The sequence below is a fragment of the Lynx canadensis genome, chromosome F2 (genome assembly GCF_007474595.2).
Source record: "Lynx canadensis isolate LIC74 chromosome F2, mLynCan4.pri.v2, whole genome shotgun sequence".
In the NCBI taxonomy this organism is placed as follows: Eukaryota; Metazoa; Chordata; class Mammalia; order Carnivora; family Felidae; genus Lynx; species Lynx canadensis.
In genome coordinates, this window is record NC_044320.2 from 62744722 (window position 1) to 62751100 (window position 6379).

The 6379-nt window shown below is 44.0% G+C and overlaps 1 pseudogene; it reads right to left on the minus strand.

Annotated features, from left to right (window-relative positions):
• Window positions 1–270: 270 nt before the first annotated feature.
• Window positions 271–1301, minus strand: LOC115506048 (annotated as a pseudogene).
• Between the last annotated feature and the right edge of the window lie 5078 nt (window positions 1302–6379).

A 6379-nucleotide genomic window follows, 5' to 3' on the forward strand; every position in this document is an offset into this window, starting at 1 on the left:
AAAGGGAGACACGGAATCTGAAGCAGGTTCCAGGCTCTGAGCTGTCAGCACAGAGCCCCATGCGGGGCTCGAACTCATAAACCATGAGATCATGACCTGAGCCGAAGTCGGCAATTAACCGGCAGAGCCACCCGGGTGCCCCCATTTACTTTTTTTTAATTAAAAATAAGAATTAGAAAAAAAAAAAACTTGAAAGGATTCACTGTTGCCTGACTCATTTTGATGTATACAGCATAAGAAGGTCAGGAAGGCTATTTGCAGCATGCATGATTAGGGGATACTGGTCTTCAAGGTTCTTTCTACCAGTGTAAATACCCACAATTCCAAGTGTGAAAGAACATCAATGATCCCTTAGAATTCCATAGGACAATACAGCCTCCCGAGCTGATCATGGAGTTGACAGTGCTTCTGTCAAATTGACAGTTACCATGTGTAAAATATTTCCTATCCTGTTCCAGTACTTTCATTGAGAGGTCAAGAATTAGCCTGAGAAACTCCCGTGTGGAACCTTCCGGAGATGTGGAGATTGGAACAGCTGTCAAATCATGAATCACATAAACTCTCTTTGGTGTATCTCTTCAGTACTGGGATAGTCTTCTATTAGAACCTGAAAGTAGGCTCTTTCAAGATTGTCTAAGGTGACACCTCGTGTTTTTCACATGCATTTCTTACATTCATCAATCACCATTTGGTCAATCTCTACCATAGTGACCATCACTGGATTCAGTTTGACTATTTCACATATGTCCCCATCTCCACCCCCTAGAATCAGTGCCACTGTAGTCTTTTCCACTGCCCACGATGGTTTGGATATACCTCAATCACCCTCTGCCAGGTTCACACCCCCACTTAAGGATGAGAATATTTCCAAATTTCTTTGAGTGTAGAATTGTAATGTTCTGAAAGGTGAATCTTCATTACACCAGGCACCTCTGTGTCATACTCAACCAGGCAGCCGTCGGCAGTGGGCCACTATCTGTCCATGGGTGGTCATCGCTTCAGTTCTTCCATTCTCTCTTCTACTTTTTCAAAAGACTCAACTTCTTGGCCCTGCGAATCACCATCATAACTCTGAAGTGCCAACAATGCCAATCCATGTGGGTGAATTCTCAAATTGGCAAAGCTGCCTTTTTGGTTTACGAAAGCCGCTAAATAACTGTGGTCTTGCCAGTTGTGCACCGACTCTGTCATCGCTTGCTCCTGGAAAATGGACTGGAGGCCTTTTAGAACAGTCTCACCATCAGCTTTGGCGCCGAGCATGAAGGTGAGCGCACTGTGCCCCGCTGTTGGCATAGTGAGGCGAGGCCCTGTGTCACACCTGAGGGAGGAGGCGGCAGGAGCCTGGGGGGCTGCTCGGCCTGTCAGGCTGCGGCCTGCAGGGAGGGCCCACTGGTTTGCATTTTACGAAAATGTTCTTAACGTTTATTCTTGAGAGATAGAGACAGAGTGCGAGCAGGGGAGGGGCAGAGAAGGGGGAGACACAGAATCCAAAGCAGGCTCCTGACCTGACACGGGTCACGAACTCACAAACTGTGAGATCATGACCTGAGCCCAAGTCAGAGACTTAACCACAGAGCCACCCAGGCACCCCTGGTTTGCATTTTTAAAGGAGCGGCTTCAAGAGGCACCTGGGTGGCTCAGTCGGTTAAGCGTGTGGACTTCAGCTCAGATCATGATCGCACAGTTTGTGAGTTCAAGCCGCGCATCAGGCTCGCTGCTGTCAGCACAGAGCCCGATTCAGATCCTCTGTCCCTCTCTCTCCGCCCCTCCCCTGCTTGTGCTCCTCAAAAATAAATAAAACATTTTAAAAAATGAAAATGAGAAAATAGAGGAATGGCTTCAAAAGTAATCCTGGGGAAATTCCAGGGAAATGCTTAAACAGATGGTTCTCCCCAAAGATCACCCTTGATGTGATAGGTGATTCAGTTAATCATCAACTATAAAACTTCAACACAAGACAGGTTTGGGAATTTCAAAGCAGACATTAGCAAGTATTTGTTGCAAGAATGAAAGATTAGTAACCCAGGGCATGAGAAGGGAATGAATGGGGTTAGACTGCATTGGAAGCCCAATCCACTAGGATGAAACGAGGCATTATTTACAAAAACAAACCAGTCCTGGGTTTAAGCATGATTTGCTTTACAAAATTAACCAGCTTTATTCAACACCATTCAGGAAGAGGCTAAGCCAATTTGTCTAACTATTTTCAGTGAAAATACTTTGCTGGCTTAAGGCTGAAATCAAACATTTGGGTGTCCTGAAGGCAAGCAAATCAGAAAAAAGCAGTTAAGAGGTTTAGGCCCATCACATAGTCTCATGCATAACTATTAGTAACTTTGAGGTTAAGTGAGCCAAAGGAAAAAAACATAGTCTCTTGTGAAGATTCACACGTCAACCAATTCAAGTGATAAATAACCTTGTTGACTTCTGTTAACATTAACAGGCACAAAATGGTTAGACTAGCAGACCAGAGTCCAAATCTTGACTTCTCCACTGATAGCTCTGTGTGATCTAATGTCTGTGCCTCAGTTTCCTGAGATACGTAATGGCGCCTACCTCACGAGGTAGTTCTGCAGACTAAGATAATGCGCATAAACTGCGTTCCTCCATGCCTAATGTACACTAGATGTTAGTTGTAGGCTCACAACGTTGTGACAAACACAGTAAAGGAATGATTAATACTATTAAGTAAGTTTAGTTGTTACTACTTCTCCATATATGATTTATTATACAAGGTTATAGAGCACTCCTGTTCTCGAATGCACATACCCTTGAGCAGGCAGGCCAATAAAGTCGCATGAGATGCTCAGGCCAATATTATGGTCATTTAATCACCACAAGACTGCAAGCATGCTTATCTAACACAAAAGTTCATAAATCAAACATCCAAGTCTGTACTGAATCATTTATACTTATATGATACCATAATTATACGTTTATTAATTTTTTTAGAGAGAGAAAGTGTGTGCACATGAGCGGGGGGGGGGGCAGAGGGAGAGAGGGAGAGACAGAATCTTAAGCAGGCTCCACACTCAACAAGGAGCCCTAGGAAAGGCTCAATCTCACACCCCTGAGATCACTACCTGAGCAGAAATCAAGTTGGCTTCACCGACTGAGCCACCCAGGTGCCCCTGTGATACCATAATTATAAAAGCCGCAAATAGCTTAGTTTCTAAAGAATGATTTATTTTACTTTATTTTATTTTATTTATTTTTTATTTGAGAGAGACAGCATAAGTGAGGGAGAGGGGCAGAGAGAGACAGAATCTTAAGCAGACTCCACGCTCAGGGTGAATGAAGTTGGACGCCGGGCTTATCCCATGACCCTGGAATCATGACCAGAGCTGAAACCAAGAGTTGGAAGCCTAACCAACTGAGCCCCCCAGGCGCTCCAAGAACGATTTTTTTTTTAATTTTTTTAATGTTTATTTATTTTTTTTTAATTTTTTTTTCAACGTTTATTTATTTTTTTGGGACAGAGAGAGAGCATGAACGGGGGAGGGGCAGAGAGAGAGGGAGACACAGAATCGGAAGCAGGCTCCAGGCTCTGAGCCATCAGCCCAGAGCCTGACGCGGGGCTCGAACTCACGGACCGCGAGATCGTGACCTGGCTGAAGTCGACGCTTAACCGACTGCGCCACCCAGGCGCCCCTAATGTTTATTTATTTTTGAGAGAGGGAGAGAAAGATAATGTGTGAGCAGGGGAAGGGCAAAGAGCAAAGGAGACACAGAACCCGAAGCAGGCTCCAGGCTCTGAGCTGTCAGCACAGAGCCCAATGCGGGGCTTGAACCCACGAACTGTGAGGTCATGACCTGAGTCGAAGTTGGATGCTTAACCGACTGAGCCACCCAGGTGCCCCAAGAATGAGTTTTAAATCAGATACCTAGGGTTTATGAAATCATAGTTTCACTTCAATGGTGTGTACAACTTCTAGAAAATTTTTAGTTGCTTGGAGTTGCCTTACCTTCTACTGGGAAGAATCAAACTCCATCAGGGAAATGAGAATATTTACCTGGGATAAGGAAAAACATGTATTACAAACAATATTTATCAATATACTTGAACTAATCTCAAAAAAATGTCCTACAAATTACAATTTCACAAGTGGACAGAAGGCCCGGCTGTAATGGTGTGTGTGGGATGTACATAAAAGTGTGGATAATGCATGAAATAGACTAAACTCTGAAGACTAAGGTCGCTACTTTATGGCGTTCTTGCTGATTAACTTCTGGACTAATCCTTTTTTCCTTCATCAACTATGAGAAACTATTTTATGAGAACGATTAGAGAACACTTTTTTAAATGCTATTGTACAAGACTAATTTAGGTTAGTCATGACCTCCTAACCAGGGTGGCCCTTTTCTCTTTTTTGCTGATTTCATTCACAACAAACAAACAAAATAATAAGATACAGGTTATGTGTAACTTGGGTCAGAAGGGGAAAATGTCTATACTGTAAGTAAGTATATGAAGAAGAAAAAATTAAATGTGGTTTTTTTGTTTGTTTTGAGAGAGTATGTGTGTGCACATGCGCATGAGCAGGGGAGGGGCAGAGGGAGACGGAGAGAGAATCCCAAGCAGGCTCTGCGCTGTCACAACTATGAGATCAGGACCTGAGCCAAAACCAGGAGTCGGATGCTCAACCAACTGAGCCACCCCGGCTCCCCTAAGCGTGGTTTTTATTTTTTTTTATTTTTTATTTTTGGGGGAGGGTCAGAGAGAGAGGGAGACAGAATCTGAAGCAGGCTCCAGGCTCTGAGCTGTCAGCACAGAGCCCGACGCAGGGCTCGAACTCACCGACCATGAGATCATGACCTGAGCCGAAGTCGGATGCTTAAGCGACTGAGCCACCCAGGCGCCCCATAAGTGTGGTTTTTAAAAAGTGAATTCCATTCTGTAGGATTAAGGCCTAGAAGACTACGAGGAATGTCAGAAGACCGATATGCGTAAATCCCAACACACATAAGAAGCTTTGAACATTTCAAAAGAAAGCAAGCAAGGCTTGGTTCAACTTGATCTTCAAAGAGAACTTACGTTAACTGCCCTCAGTGAATCCAAAGCCAAGGTTTACACCCAGAAGTCCTTTCCCTGTTGTTATTACCCTATGGTGGGTCAATTCTGCTTCAGAGCAGACACAATAATACAAGCGGCATAAAATGAAGATGGAGAGATGGCCAGGTAGCAAAGCGGAATCTCTTTCTGAAGAGAAATGCTCTACAGTGCTTCTCATTGCAATTTACAGAGCACATCTCTAAACACTGGCCGTTGTACAGAAAGCTCAGGCTCGTCTCATGCATTCTATTAGATGGCATCTGAATTTTGTACGGCCTGCGGGGGTTTTTTGTTCTTTTAATGAACGCTGAAACAATAGAGAATTTAAAAAGCAAGCCATCTTGTAGACTATAGCTTCAGGTTTGAGTAATCACTGCTCTCCTTGTTTTACTGTATTTTGATGAGAGCCAACATCCTAATTACAGCCCAGCATCTCCAGTTCGGCAGGCGGTGCCAATCACACCCCATTATCTATTGATGTGGAGCAAGTGCCCGTTAGGGGCTGCTGCAATCACCACCCTCATTTTCCGCTCTCGCTCCATCCACGTCAGCGCTCTCGTCTCCAGAGGTAAGAGCAGCTGTACTCTCTGTACTCATTAACCCAGCCGCCCTTGACATTTGTTCCCTTTTTTTTTCAAACCTAATGTCGCAAATTCTCTACTAAAAGAGAGACTTTCAGCCTGTGATTTTTTTTTTTTTTGCATTGATTATTTCAGCTGTTTTCCAGGATCTGCACTTGCATCTAAAATAGTACTCTTACATTTCACACATTGAGCTTCAGAATTCCAAACAGAAGACCTGTGCCTTACTGTGATTTGATGCGCTAGAATGGCCGATGGTGCGGGGGTGGGGGCGGGGGTTTGGGGAGGGAGACCGAGTTGAATGTAGGTCCGGAACTTCACTCATGGATCTGAATTTGGCTTTAAAAGCATTAGAAATTTGTTTCTTCCTGATATTACCAATTGCCTGAAGACCTGAGGCGATCAGGTATGTAGGATATTTTTTTTTTACACGTAGTGATTCTCATTCCAGAGAAGCTTAGTTTTGATGGGCTCCTTCTCTGCTCTGACTCTCCCTTAGCTCTCCACATGTCCATTCTTGGCAGGATAGCTTAGAGTAATTACACTGCACCTTCATCTTTCCCCACGTGCAGTAGGGTTCCAGTGTCTTCTGAAAGGGAAGAGATGGGGAAAAGACAATTGCATTTTTATATTCTCCTGTAGCAAAGGCCCAACCTTTCCTACCTCTGTCCCCAAAATACCCTCCCACAGTCCATTCTTTATCCTCCACAATCTTTTATTCCATAAGGCACAGTAATATTGTACT